Raw genomic sequence first — 16,322 nt, forward strand, 5'->3', positions numbered from 1 at the left:
TTGGTGACCCCTGAGGCTGTGCTTTGGGCTACTTGTAGTCCTGACCCCAAGCAGTGTTTCCACTGCAGATTACCAGCCTACACTCCACGAGTGTTCCGTGGGCTGGTAATTTGTGATTTCTCTCAAGGTCTCTTCGCGATCCCTAGTCCGTCAACCTGTGGGTCCCTGAGAAGGGAACTTTAACTTTAAGTGGGCTTTCCTGGTTACTCCAGATGTGCCCTGACTCTCTATCACTTGGAGAGCCCACAGGACTTTGCTGGTCCTCTCCAAAGCATCTTTTCTCTGACCACGTGGGTTGCAGTTGTCAAGGCTTGTTGGTATCCAATCTGGACACTGACCCCCCAGCACTCGACATCCTTCGTGGGACATGTGTGTGTGTAAATTGCATTTAAAGTTACATTTCAGGGGTGCAGGGAGGGGTTCTTTGGACCCCCCTGCACCCTTGAAATTGCATTTACATTTTGCGAATTGCAATTTGAAAATCGCAAAATGTGATTGCCTTCCCATTCATTCCTATGGGCCTTTTGGCCCATAGGAATCAATGGGAAGGGGTTTCCTTAATTGCGATTCGCAAATTGTGAATCGCAATTAAGGAAAAATACCGAATCGCAAAAATAAATGCAAATTGTTCATGCATTGCCGTTTGCGATTTCTAAATTGTGATTCCTTAACTTTCGCAATTTAGGAATCGCAAACGGCAACAATGATGCATCTACCCATAAATGTATTAGATGCTAATAAATGGTGTATGAATAGAGACTCAAGCTAAAAATCCTGCTTTTAATTAAGCATTCAAATCAAACATTTATCTGTAAAGGTAGACCCTGAATATAATTACCACTCCGCCTTCAATGGTGGCTCCGCCGTCAAACATTTAAAACCTTAGCTGCCCCCACCTACAAAAAAACAAAATGGGGTCCAGTTGTGTCCCTGACTGATTACGAAGTATGGGTGGAGCTGTAGGGGGAAACTACCAATCCACAGTCTGCTACACGCTCATTTGAACAATGTGAGACTGCAGATGAACATACAGTTAATGGATCAATCCTAAGATTGCCCACGGCTTGAAGTATGATTAAAATTGCCTCTTAGAAATTAGAGCTGAAATTAGGTGTTCATACAAATTGTATCTAATCTACAATTCGGTAGAGTTGGGTGAGCCACTGAAAGCTGGAGCATATCACGAGCCAAGCTTTTTTGTGGCTTCTGCCTGCCCAACTACCTCCATGTACCCTGGATGTGGCCTTATGGCCAGAGCTGTCGATTTTGGTATTAGGTAACTAGATTAGAGTCTATGGATTGGATCTGGTGATTCTGGGAAAATCATGTAATCTCCCCTTGCTTACAAACAATTAACAGTGACCTTTTGTAATGTTATTGGTGCTTTGGCGCGAGGTCACGCTATATAAAAACTGCAGAAAAATGCACAAACAGGCAAAAGCAAAGCCTTAACTTAAGGAAAGATGAATGATAACCATTTAGTGGCTGATATCTGCAAAGTGAAACGAGAAAAACCTGGATAATTAGTGGCTTCCCCTCGTTAAACTGTATGGATTTAGCCAAATATTTGCCTTTAATATTGTGTACCGCTTTCAATTCTGAAGAGACTTTATCATATTTTAGTGATATTTGTGGTATTCATTACATAGGAAACATTTTCAGGGCTCTGCTTATGCATGGACTCTAAGATCCATGGCAGAACGTTGGCTCTGCTATAGTGCGGCTCTCCCGGTTAATTTGTTTGCTTGTCCACCTCTACAATTCAGTGAAAACTATTGTCGAGACCAGTGACCTTAAAGTTGTTATCTTATTTGAAGGCTCCATTGTGTACCGAGAGAGCCCTGCTGTCATCGAACAGCCTTTGGTGGATTCATTTCTAGCACGCTTGCTTCTTGTTGTGAAGGTAGTCCCATTAGCATTTCATTGATTACTTAAAATCCATGACATCTGGATGAACACTTCTCCTTCTTCTTGAGTTGACAGGTAAAGTTTAGTCAGTGAGATTCGGAGAATGTGATTTTCAAATTTCCCAACTGAAAAAGCATTAGGCTGCAAGGTGAAGGGGTGAAAGGAGCAATGTTTATCATAGACTGTTCCCATGAGGAGGAGGGTCAGTACTGATCTGCATTAAATTGGCCACTGTGGCACAGTGGGCCAAAAAGTATGGGTTGGAATGCTAGTCCGAATGTAAGTAAGTAAGTAATTATTTTTTATTAGGCTTGGTTAATTAAAGCCATTGCATACATTGAAAACATATAAAAATAGAAGTTCATGTCTCATATACAATAAATTAAAACACTATTTAAAAGACCCACGTTTTGCTGTCAATAAAACAGTTTAAAAATAGCCGTTAAAGGTTGGGCTCAAAATAATTATTTCTTTCAACATCTTGTTCTTACAAGTATAAAAGGAGTGTTTCAGATAAGTGATTGCCAATGTTTAGACTAATTGGAAGCATGCCTCTCATCACCTTTTTGGTGTTTGACAAATGTGTGAAATGCCCGGAGTTTGCTTTTGTGTAATTACATGAAATGTCAGCAGATTTACGTGTAATAATATGAAATACAAATATGTCATTTTGTGCTGTATTTTAGCATTAAATAAATTGACATGAGGGAGAATTTCATGCTAAAAAACACAGTGCAACTAAAAGCACAGTGAACAACAGCTACTCTTGTTCTGTTTTTTCCATGTGTTTGTGGTAAATTTTGATGTGAAAGGCACGTTCTCTGCAGATTTTTACGTTGAATGGTGCATAATCATAAAAAGGGACATGATGGCATGATTTCAAGAATTTTGCGTAACACGCGTAACTCAAAATACTTGAAATTATGTGAATTACACTGGTATAATTACAATTCCACCCAGGCTTAGTGTTTGATGGCCAGTAGCATGCCTGGAAATCTGAGACTGGCTCACCTTTCCAAGACTACTACTGCCAATGTTTGCCATTTCCAAAAATGACTAAATTTCACCCTATTCACGAGCTACTTCCACGGGTGCCAATTTACTAGTTTTTTGGTAAATGGCCATTATTTACATTTAAGTTTCTGATCCAAAAAGTGAACATTCTTATTGCAAACTGTCTACAAAAGCAACTATTAGACAACTGATGCTGGCAGAGGACTGTTTCCTTTTTCTAAGGTTCTGGACCCCAAATTTAAATATACCTGATTCATTTATGAAATAAATTTGTGTTGTAGAACTTACAATGGCTCTCTTCTAGTTCTTTTTTAGTTCTCTTTCTCTTCACTCCATTTCATCAACCACTACTTTCTTTGATCTTGTATACTTGAATCCTTTGAACATAGCAAACAAGCTAATCTACCAAGTTACAATAATTATAATAGACCTCAATATAGTACCTAAAGGCCCATTATCTATGTTACCAAACTAGCAAACCCCTTTACAATTGCTTCCCAAGCACCTGAAGCTCCTAAGTCTTTCAAGTCTTGTTTCAACTCAGTTATGTTTTCTACAAACCCTCTTATCTCTTCAATCTTATGTAGTATTTAGGTGTAGAATTCCTGAACCCGCAACATCTTACAGCCTCTGCCTTCCTTTCCCAGAAAAATAACCAATGCAAGGTGGTTTTTCAACACTAGGGATCTAATAGCTATCATTTCAGTATCAATTGCCAGCAATGATTCAGAAATACCAGTTGCCAATGTATCTACTATGGTAGTAAAGAGTTGTAATCTTCAGGTCATTCAAAATAGCTCCCACAGAGGGAATCATTGTACTGAAAATATCTCGTACTAATTCAGAAGCACTACTACTATATTGGGGTCTAAGAGGAAAACTATTGTAGTGCCTATCTAGCATCACTATGTGATACATCTCTGGAAATACTTCAACTAAATAACAGGTACCAGCCCAATTTCTAGGTCATTTCTGGGTAATTCAAATTATCCTTCCATCCAAATAAATCCCTCCCATATCTGTTCTGCATTACCCCCTTAAATCAAATGTGTGTCCATGCTTATTTTCTCCGATGAACTTGTCATGTACCACTTTTAATCCTCTATACACACACAACTTGCCCAGGTGTTGCACTTTAAAGTTCATGTAGGTTGGGTTCCCAGCTCTATATGCTTAATTTCCTCCTTTGCCCATTTATCTTTGCCCTGATCTTTTCCCATTTCTCTCCTCTACTCTATCACTCTTCTTCCACCCTCTTATGTATTGATAACTTTTTTTTCAATTGCCGTCATGGAGCAAGACAAGTTCCATCCATGGGCATAAGCAGTGTCAAGCTTATTTACAGGTTGATAGAAATTCCAAACTGTTTCCATCTCATTTGCATTAGGGTGTGATTTCAGATGTTTGTACATCAGACTTTCTGAAAAGACTAACTCATAATTTGCAAAGTAATATTCAAAGTGACACTGTCGATATAAAAGACTAAGCGAAATGCTGCATGTGATTCCATAGGTAAGAGGAATTTGGTGGTATGTAATACCCTCAGGTACTGAAGCAGGCAACGGGGTGCATACATAGTCATTCGTCGGATCCATTGTGTTGGTATCTTCATTAAGCCATCTGAAATATGCATTTGAGGAAAAATCTCCTTTTGAAGTAGCATTATGTAACACTTTAAAATTGAAATTGTGAAATGTTCTATGGCAAAAATAGGTGTGGTAGGTTTAACAGTGGATCCAATGGGTTCAGTGGGCGTAGGGGAGCTTAATCCTATAAGCAAAGCATCTAATACTATATTAGCAATGATTAATACTCCAGCTACTAACGACTTATGCCTATCAGGATTTTAAGTATTCATGGCTTCCCTAAAATCAGACCATTATTATTAGAAATAACAGCAAGCTGATGTATGCTCTCCAAAGTTTCTACTGATGCAAACTGCAAAGCTGGTCTTTGCGATTTTTGCACAGTCATCCTGTGCCCTGGGCACACTGTGTTTTGCTGACTGGTACAGGTAGTAACTGAATCTGACTGTCCCTGGACCCTGCCTAACCAGGCCCAGGGCCAGTGCTATGCTGAAAACACACTAAAGAATACAGTGAAAACACCTACATACACTAGGGTACACAGGGTTAGGGTTCCCCTATGACTGGCACAACCTCCCCTATAAGGCCCTAGTACATAATGGGGAAGGGAAATCAAACAACCTTTAAGTCCCTAGTATATAATAGGACATGGCAGTTTAGAGGCCAGCAGCCCTTTCTGCACTTGCATGTATGCGCTGGTGAGGCCTGAGGTCAGTTTGAAAGCTGCCCTGTGTTGCACCACTGTTTTTAACATATAAAGTGTGCCCAAACTTGACTTTGGTAGCTGTGGCACTTGAAAATTAATAAACTACAATAGTTTGGCATATTAAGTACCACCAGGGTCTCCCCTATGTGTGCCAGGGGAGGGGGGAGATTAAGGTACTTATAAAGTGCTTCCCAAAATCGACTTCTGTACTAGGAGCACTGTGGAGTGAGGATATGCAATATTTTTACATACACAGAACCCCTAGATTCTTCCCTGGGTATTCTCGGGTGGGAGGGGGTCCTGTAGATATAGGCAGGGTCCTTATAAAAGATGTTTTATAAGCCCTGGAGTTGGAGAAATTGCCGAGTTAATTTTCCCCACTGCAGATCCCCGCCACATAGGTTAACATGGTAAGAATTTATTAATTAACTAGCTTACTCGTCGCGCGTTGCTGCGATCTCCGAAGAAAGGAAATTCAAGGAAACCCGTCATGATAACATTCAATTTACATTGTGTCATTTTTATTGAAACATATTCATTTTAATATGGAAAACATTTCAAAGTGTCGTTTTAATTCTATTTATTTATTCGAGTGCTTGTGGATACAAGATTTTTAGTTTTTCCGTCTTGTGCGTACATCAGCATTCGAAAGATTTTGAGGGACCTGGGGGGCCGATATTTAAAAGATTTTTATGGCAGAAACCTTCGCGGGAGTGTACTCAACAACTTCCCAAAGTTTCATGGCGATCGGATGAATGGTGTTTTAATTCTATTTATTTATTCGAGTGCTTGTGGATACACGATTTGTTGTTTTTCCGTCTGGTGCGTACATCAGTATTCAAAAGATTATGAGGGCCCTGGAGGGACGATATTTTTTAAAAATGTATGCCAGAAACCTTCGCGGGAGTGTACCCAACAACTTCCCAAAGTTTCATGGCGATCGGATGAATGGTGTAGTAATGCATATGCCAGAAACCTTTGCAGGAGTGTACTCAAAAACGTCCCAAAGTTTCATGGCGATCGGATAAAGGGTGTAGTAATGCATAAAGGACAAACAGACAGACAGACAGACATGCATAAAGGACAAACAGACAGACAGACAAAAATACATACATTCATTTATATATATATAGATTACTTCCTTCAGGAAATTTCAACAAATATAATTCAAGGACTTACTAAAATGGTACTGATAAATCCAACAATATGATATTGTTGAATTTATCCTAAAGTGTACAGATAAGAAGTTATAAGACTTTCTTTTCTGTAAGCCAAAATTCAGCCTTCCAGTGCCCTGATTGGTCAGAGTTAAGTGGATTAGCCAGGCTGCTTTGATGAGGTGATAAAAAGCCCCTGGGGTGAAAAAGCCATTCTGGGCGGAGAGGGTTCTGGTGCATAGGAATGCTATAACAATGGGGAAGGTGTGTAAACAATGATCTTCAAAAGAAGGTGGGGACAGGCAGAAGAAACCAGCTAGGCTTATGGAAGGAATGTGCAGATATCAGGGGGAGGGAGAATATGGTGATGAGCCATCCTAGAGGTTATTTGAGCCAGCCCTTGCCTCTCTGCTGAGCCTTCAGCCATAATTAATTTTGTTGAAATTGTGTTTTTTGGGATTCCATTATGCCATACTATGGAGTAAATGATCATGCTCTGTGATGTTGCCCGGCACCTAAATGGACATGAGTACCTTCCAGTGTGCCCTCAGAGAACACTGAATAAGTATCTGAGAGAGGCATTGCCTCTCAGATCTGCTGCTTGAAACAAGAGGAAGAAGAAGGGCCCATGCTGAGAAGTTTTATTTGCACCAACCAGGCCATGCACTCTGACTGACTGTGCCTGCTGCACAATCTGGCACAACAACCCTGTGGACCATCTAGGAGCTTCCAGACCCTTGGAGTAAATTTTGGACTCTTTGGGATCCTCAAGGGAACTTCAGGAAGAAGTTCCAGAAGTTTGGAGCAACTTTGAAAAACATTTCCATAAGTGGACTGACATGACCTGGCCAGTCAAGCCGGCGTTCCAGCCTCCCATGCAGGTTCATCCACTGAAAAGCTCTGGAGGTCTGACTTCTAGAGTTTGACCCAGATTTTTTGGAAACCCAAGCCCGAAAGCCCTCATCGAATCCAACGTTGTGAAGAGCATTGAGGGACCCCAGGAGAAAAAGCTCAGTAACATTTTTAAGTCTGAAAGTAGAATTGGTGACCGGGACCAGCCGCCCACCTTCAACCGCACGGCCACCTGGATCTCTGGTTCGTCACACTGGAGATTTCCAGAGGTCCGACTTCCATTGTTTGACTGGGAGCTTGTCGGAAGACATTCTGGTAAATCCTCACTGAATCTGGACTGGCTGAGAGCTTCCAGGGACCCCGGGAAGAAAAACTCCAGAAAGGTTTCTAAGTCAAAAGGAAAACTTTTTCCGAGACCTACCGCGAGAAGTAGCTACGCAGGGTTCCATCGCGGTTGGCCCGAAACTTTGAAATTGTCCTGGTCTAGTGTGATCAGATGTCCCAATAGGCGCTCTAAGTTTCTATGTGCGAAATTGGAATTAAGCCAATTCTGGCAAAACAATCAAACCATAGGATCTCTCCCTATGTGTTGTGGGACTATGAAGATGCCTAGTATTTTGGGATAACAAGATATCAGGCAACACTGGTCTTCCATCTATCGACACCCACATCTCATCCTTGTTCTTAAAATAACCTGCTCTGATCCAACCCTGGTGTTTGGTCTTTGAAACCTCCTCCTACAACCTTTTAACCTCAGCCTCAGTATCAGCTATGGACAAGTAAGTTGGTATCATTCTTGGATTTATTTGCATATATCCCCCTTAACTGCACAGGACCAATGAGCACAGTACCGGACAACCTTGTCAGCTTACCGGTTACCAGCTGTCACATGATCCTTGTCACTCCAGTGTACATTTAACCACTGTGACTTTTTGAGGCATCTGTAAATCCTCTAGCAATCTCATATCATGTTACCAATTTCTTATTGGGGAACCAGAAGATAACATAAATTCCCTTTGTGACCATACCCGCCAAAGTCATGAATGACACCAATGCCATATTGACTGCCTGTGAAAATAATCACTGCCAATTGGTCTAAAAAACTCCAAGCTCTTGTAAGAGCGATTAATTCAGCCACTTGGGCAGAAGTAAATCTGCAGAGACAGGAAACTTCCACTACTCCTTCAACGGTGTAAACCGTTTATACAGCCCTCAAGTTTCCTCCACTGTCTTGCCGGCAAAGCCGCCTACAAACAATATATAATCTGACTCTTTGAGGGGTTCACCTTTAATATAAGGTCTTAGCTTGGTGCACACTTCTGTGACATCCAGACAATCATGTTTAACCTCCCCATCAATCATCTCATTTTGAGGCAAGGGAAATAGTGAAGCAGGATTGAGTTAGGAGCATCTTTTTTTTTTGGGGGGGTTTTATTGAAGAAAAACAAGAGAATATACATAAATTGGGTGCCATAGTTATAAAACGATACATCAATAGGTGAGCAAGGACACAATGCGTAGAAAACAATTTTACAGACGGATGCAATTACGGCAACGATATGTGCGTCAAGGGAAAAATTAACAGCCATCCGACAAAACAGTATTCCACAAAGCCCGCCCACCCATGACACAGGATATTAAGAGCCAAAGCAGACACCCGACCAATAGGAAAATCGACCCAGGATGATCAACCCGTCTCTTGTGAAGGAAGAAAGAAAGAAGAAAAAAAAAGGCCATAGAACTAAACTAATATAAAACAATAAACCCCTCCCCGATCCCCCCCACCCTACACCTCTGCAATGGCTACGGCCCATCCCCACTAGCAGTGTGCCTGTCGCCCCGGAACTTGTACCTAAAAGAAGGAAAGAAGAAAGTGGAGGAGGGAATATCGTACATGCCCCCCCGGTCCCTCTTGCCCCCCGCCAGCCGCAACCCACCCCATAAGTTTCCAGGATAAGAAAACGCAACAAGTAAAATCCAACAGGGGGAAGCGTGTAAAAAACCCACCCCTCTCCCGTGCAATCATGAGGCACAGTCCTGTGTCAAATGGAGTCTTTTTCCAAACCCATACGGTCAAAGTCAACCCTGGCCGCTACGATCCTTCATGCGAGCCCTGTCCATTCGAACCGCCATCACAGAAGGGATATCCAGAAATAGAAAAGTTTCAAAGTCCACACGAAAGGAGTGATACCAGGATAGACGTTTACGAAGTCCAAAAGTCAAACAAGGTTCACTGCCCACCGGCAATAAGTCAGTAAAGCGTTTTTGATCACTCTGAGATAAAAGGGGCGAGGTAGGAATCCGACATTCATTGGAAAACTCACACTGGAGTACAGGAATAGTCGCATTTATCTCGGGCGATATCGATATAGGGCAAAACACACATCCGATAGTTTCGGGCTCGCTCGCTGCCATCTGGGGGTCGCAAACAATTTCAAAGTCCGACTTCCGCACAGGGTCCTCGGCAGCAATCGGAGCTTGCTCCGCGGGTGAGGCATCTTGGTTCACTTCACCACCAACAAAGGGTCGGAGTCCGGTCTCCGGCAGATGTTATCAACCGTTACAACCATCCTCTGGACGGTGGCGGTGACTCGTATGTGGAGCTCCCCAATGGCGGCCATTATAGTGTGCAGCGACGGTGTACTTTCAGCCCGCTCCATCGCCCCTCAGTGAGCGACCGGGCGGGTATCTGAGTCCCGGAGGTCGACTTCTCCGGGACACCAGGCAAAGGCAGTGCAGATGACGACTGGGGGCACTTCAAAAGCACGATCTCAGCACCGTCGCCGCCAGCGAGGAACCAAGCCCATCGACCCCGGGAGCTCAACAGGGCCTCCGGGCAGCAGATCCCCGACCAAAGCAGTCGGTATGTCAAGCCGTCGCAGTTGCGGGATAAAGCTGCCGCCTGATCACCATCCAAAATGTTGTTCAATTCCAACCCGGCTGGGTTAGAACTCCAGGCCTCGGCTTCAACTCTGGGTTAGGCCGAGAATGGCGCACGGCGTATCTTCATCATTTGACCAGCTGGAAATTCCGGGATTGCACCTTTAGAGTCAGGCGCACTTCAGCTGCACGGGAGTCCGGTGGGAAATCAGGATGGAAGTCAGGATTCATGAGCAGCCGGCGGAGGTCGGCGGAGCCGGGAGCTTTTGCGGCCATCTTGGTTGCTAGCATAGCTCCTCCCCATGAGCATCTTTTTGAAGTGACGTTTTAGCAGCCAATATGACTATGATTGTTAATCAGTTATTTGTCAGATGCTGGGTTCATGTGCGGGTCAGTAGAGTCTCCACTGAATGGAGAACCATCACTATAAGAGGATATCCCATAACAGAATTCTTGCACACCTTGGTTCTGACACCCACTGCTGCAACTGCTTTAAGACAGTTCTGCAGCTACAGGGTCACGGAAAGCAGATAAATATGCGACAGGTCTTAAAGCATCCCCATGCACTTGTGAAAGCATTGAGAGAGGGCAGTCCTCCCTCTCACAACAGAAAAGTGTAAAAGTTTCATTGTAATCTGGCATTCCCAGTTCCGGGGCATGGCAGTTCTAGAAATGCAATCAAGCACTACAAGCTCTCACTGATAGCCCCTGGGCCTCATATGGTGGGATGTGTGGGCTGGGTGGGGAGGAAGGGAAGGGTCTTGGGTAAGGAGTGAGGGGGAAGGGTCACGGTAGTGGAGGTAGGGTGTTGGTGGGGGTGTGTGAAAAATCAGCAGCAGTCAAGACACAGTCAGAAATGGTTCTTTTCGTTCAGAAAACGTCCAGAGATTATACTTTTTGTTTCTTTGTACTGAATTTCCGTGGTCTAATGCTTTATAGAAAAAAAGGATAGGAAATTAAAGATTTGTACTTTGAATGTGTGTGGACTTAATGACCTTAAAAACAGGTATGTACTAGTCAGAATTGTGCAGTTATTACATATCGATATATTATGCCTACAGGTAACCCATATCTCATGGGCAAATAGAGGGTGTATGAAAAGTCTAGGGTTAGAACTGGTGGTCTGCTCCAAGCAAACCGGGATCAAACGAGGGGTAGCTGTTTTCATGAAATGGGGGCTGGGCGTCTGTATGAAAAGTTCAGAAGATAAATGGGGCCGCTGGGCAATAAGCGAATTCAAGGTGGTTTCTTGTAGATTCACTCTCTGTAACGTATATGGTCCAAATCTGGACGATGCTGAACTTATGAATTATCTGAATATAGAGTTGGACAACGTGGCCCCAACCATTGGTGGTGTGGGGCGATTTTAATATTCATATGGATGCCCAGTAGGACATATGTCCTTATTCAGATAGAGAGAAGCAGGTTTTTTCGTCACTACGCTGATTGTGCTTGGACCGTGGCCTTTACGATGTCTGGAATTTTTTACATGAGGACGATCCAGGCTTTACATTTTTTTCCTCCCCTTACACCAAATTTGTCCGCCTAGATTATTTTTTCATTTCTTCGTCATTGTTAGGTATGATTGATATTGAGATACACCCTAAAATTGTTTCTGACCACAATCCCCTAAGAATGAATCTTATTTTACACCCGCAGCAAAAAACAGGTCATCAAGTTTGGTCTTTTGAAAGAAATGTATTATTAGATGAGGAGTATCTACAATTTATGACCAAGGCAATTCGGGATTTTTTTTAATTTAACAAAGGAACAGCTTCAAATCAAGTCATTTGGGATACTTTTAAATCCATTGTCAGAGGAGAAACCCTTAGATTTTCGAATTCTAAGCGGAAAAAGATTTGGGCCACACACAAAAAAGGTTTTGATTTAGTTATATTAACGGAGCGGAAATTAGCCGAAATAATTAGACCAGGCTTGGATTCAGCTAATGCCCAGAGGGATTTGAATATTAAAAGGGCGGCAGCTCATGCAAACATTGCTAACCAAATAGCATTGAAATTTCTTCAGTATAAGGAAGATGCATATGAATTTAGTGAGAGAACAGGTAGAACTCTGGCTAAAAGATTAAGACAGAAGGCAGTCTTTAATGATATTGTAAAGGTTAATGATTTAAACAGAGTGCTGCAAGAAACTAAGGACCGCGTTTTAGAAGCCTTTTGAAGTTTTTATCAATCTCTGTACAGTGCGACTGTGGCAGAGTTCCCTGTACAGGATGAAGGAGAATTTTTGAAGGATTTAGAACCCCACGAACTTTTAGATGTACAAAAAGAACTATTGGCTGCCCTATAGTATGGGAAGAAGTTGAGGCAGCTATATTAGGGTTGTCCCCCGGCAAAGCTATGGGTCCTGACAATATTCCACTTGAGTTTTATCGAATCTTTAGGAATATGTTTAAAAAGCGAACTATTAGAGGTGTGCCAACAAGCCTTTTTAGGTAACTGCCCGGAATCCTGGTCAGACGCAATTATTGTGATTTTTTTTTTTTAAAAAGGGAAGAAAGATATTGAAATGGGGTCTTATAGACCAATTTCGCTACTCAATGCGGACAGCAAGATCTATTCGAAGCTACTCGCTAATAGGCTTAATGATCTCATGCTTAGTTTGGTGTCCAGTAGACAACAAGGGTTCATCAAACACAGAGATACGACAGATCATGTCAAAAGGATTGTTTCCATGCTGGACTGGTCACAGGCTACTAACTCCCCTGTTGCTGTGGCCCTGTTAGATGCAGAAAAAGCATTTGACAGGGTCTCGTGGAGGTTCCTGTGGGCAGTTCTAGCATGGAAGGGACTTCCGCAAGAATTTATTACATCTGTACAGGCATTATATACCCAACCAAAAGCTGCTTTACGTATATCGGGTAAGCTCTAAGGGAACATCGTAATAGCAAGGGTGGCAAGACAAGGTTGTCCTTGCTCCCCCTTGCTATTTGCTCTTTATATCGAACCCTTTACAAATTATCTAGAAATTAATCCCGAAATAAAACCAGTCGAGATACATAGTAGAGCGTTTAAGGTATTGACTTACTCGGATGATATCACGATCGTCACATCTGATATCCGTACAGCCCTACCTAAGATCATTGAAGCAGCTGAGATATTTGGGAGATATTCTGGGTACAAATTAAATGTCAATAAGACCTAATTGTTACATTTGGAAGCTGGGCGCCCTAGTGAAATGATTTTCAAATCGGAGGCAATCTATCTAGGTATCAAAATCTCAGCTAAGGTTGAGGATATCGTACGTTTAAATTTAGATCCAATAATAGCCTCGGCTAACAAGACTTTAGAAAGGATTGATAATTTACATTTATCTCTTTATGGGCGCTGTAACGTTTTAAAAATGCTTATTTTCTCAAAATTCCTATACACATTTCGAACCATTCCTTTATCTATCTCAACTATATTTTTTCCCCGAATCGAAAGAATAGGCTCTAGGTTTTTATGAAGCTATCGACGATCAAGGAGAGCTTTTAAATGGTGTATGTTACCCAGATTAAGAGGTGGATGGGGTGTTCCTAACTTCTGTCTATATCATTGGATAGCCCTTTTGCAACATATGGGTGTTTTATTTTTAAAGGATGATTCCATGGAAGACTTTGCCGCCCCATCGATATATGAGATGGTGCTTGGTGTAGAGGCGCGACAATGCTTAGTTCGTATATTTGAACCCAGTTACTACAAAAAGACAAAGTTTAAAATTGTTTTGAGTGCATATGAAATCTGGAGGAAGGTTAAGAGGAGAATCGGTATATCTTCTAACTTAAATTTTTACACGCCTCTTAATAACTGTCTGTTGCTTCCAGAAATATTCAGAGATCAGGTTATCACCGGCTGGTATCGAACTGGAATCTCTAAGATAGGAGACCTGTTTCAGGGGAACCAGTTAGTTTATTTTGATTAGATTTTTAGATTTTTTGAACAGAAAATAACCCAAAAGCTGATCACATGTAACAAGATTTTTTGGAGGCAATCAATCGTAGATCTAAAATGGGGCCTTTATATCAGCTGCTTATAGAGAAGACTGAGGATGATCTTTCGGTTTGGGAAACCAAGTGGCAAAATAAACTGGGGATACCCTCAATCAATCTGGAGAGAATTATTGAATTATCTGTTAATGTTTTATTTAATGGTCCCCTAAAGAGCCAACATGTTATGTCTATGTTTAATTTATATTATACTCCTGAAAAATTGGCAAAGTGGAACTCTACCCGGGGCAATAAGTGTAATCGCTGTGGATTATACGTAGCGGATGCGCCTCGTATGTTTTTTTTCTGTCCCATTTGCAATTATCTGTGGATCTTGTGATTTTGGGTTCCCAAGGAAATTTGGTTCGACTGGGAAAGGAGGCTGAGATAGGTTTTATTTTCATTTGTATGTCTATCTTCCAACTCTCTATAATGACCCAGTGGCTGGATCCTGAACCACCAACGTTTACTAATTGGCAATACAAATTATTGTCTATATACCATCTTGAGATGGCGGTTTATAAGTCTAAGGGTAAGAGAAAGAGAATGTTGGGCTTGAAACTGTGGGCACCCATCGTTAATTGGATATAAGTTTACTTTGTTTTATTGCCCGGAGCTATAATTTGTTTCTTTTTCTCTTTTGTGATTTCTCTTAGTCAATTGTATAAAATTTCCATCTGTCGATACCAAAATGGATGCGGCACTATGATGATTGCCTATATTATCTTTTTTGTCTGTGTTCTTTCTGTCTGCTGATAAAAATGTCAATAACATTTTTTTTTTTTAAAGCACCACAAGCTCTCGTAAGAGAGACCTGTTCAGCTGCTTGGGCATTAAGCTACTAGCTGTACCATGGTAGCAGATCAGGTACATCTTTGCAGATCAACCTATGTTGATAGCCCACTATTCCCATCATGCTTTCTCTCTGTATAGTAGGTAAATTCATTTTCAAAATGGCAGCTATTCTCTCTTGCATTACCTTCCTCGTTCCATTCTCAATATGGTGTCCTAGGTACATAACTTCTTTCTGACAGTACTGAAATTCACTCAGTGGCACTTTGCGTCTATTTTCAGCTGATTGGTTCAACAAGACAATGGTAGCCTGCCTGCAGGCTTCTTGTGAATATAATGCAATAAAAATATTGTCAATGAATTTCATAAGAACCAAATTTCAGGGCATGTTTGGGGACTCAAGATTATTCTTTAAGATCTAATTGAAAATTGAAGAGCCTTCTGTATACACCTGAGGATCTCGGCACCATGCCAAAAGCCTATTTTGGAACATAAAAAAAATGAATTGGCATTCCTCATGCCAAGGAATGTAGAAAAAGACTTAGCATAGATCAACAACAGTAAACCACTGAGCCTCACATGGTGGCTGAAATAATATCACAGTTGTATTTAGTACCACAGGATTACAAGGGACAACAATATTATTAATTTTCCCAAGGTTCTGCATGATCTACTATTTACCATTCGGTTTCTCCCCATTATTTCTTTTAGAATGTCCTGCTGTATCATTGACTCAGTCACTGGAGTGATTCCAGCTATAGCCTTAGGTGTGAGCTTGTATTGTGGGGTCCTAGAGTCCTCAGCAATTGGTTTAACAGTAATTCATACAGGCTCGACACCTTCAATGAAACCAATGTCTTCGGGCTTCAATGTATCTCTAAGGTCTGAGATTGAGTCTTCAACAGTCTTTAAAGGGTGCAGTCTTACAGCTCTCCCTTCTCTGATCCGTTTGAAATCCTTGTCAGTCTGAATCTCAACCCCATCAGGTGTGCAATGTATAGTACAATTCAATTTGCATAATAAGACCCATCCTGGAAGGTTTACGGTGCTAAAATTGCATATTATAATTTGATAGCCTTCCCCAAAGGACCCTCTCTTTACAGGTCCCGTTTGTGAAACAGTTTTAATGATATGTTTATTGTTTGATTGGCAATACAAATTATTGTCTATATACCATCTTGAGATGGCGGTTTATAAGTCTAAGGGTAAGAGAAAGAGAATGTTGGGCTTGAAACTGTGGGCACCCATCGTTAATTGGATATAAGTTTACTTTGTTTTATTGCCCGGAGCTATAATTTGTTTCTTTTTCTCTTTTGTGATTTCTCTTAGTCAATTGTATAAAATTTCCATCTGTCGATACCAAAATGGATGCGGCACTATGATGATTGCCTATATTATCTTTTTTGTCTGTGTTCTTTCTGTCTGCTGATAAAAATGTC

This window comes from Lissotriton helveticus, chromosome 1_1 (assembly GCF_964261635.1).
Source record: "Lissotriton helveticus chromosome 1_1, aLisHel1.1, whole genome shotgun sequence".
In the NCBI taxonomy this organism is placed as follows: Eukaryota; Metazoa; Chordata; class Amphibia; order Caudata; family Salamandridae; genus Lissotriton; species Lissotriton helveticus.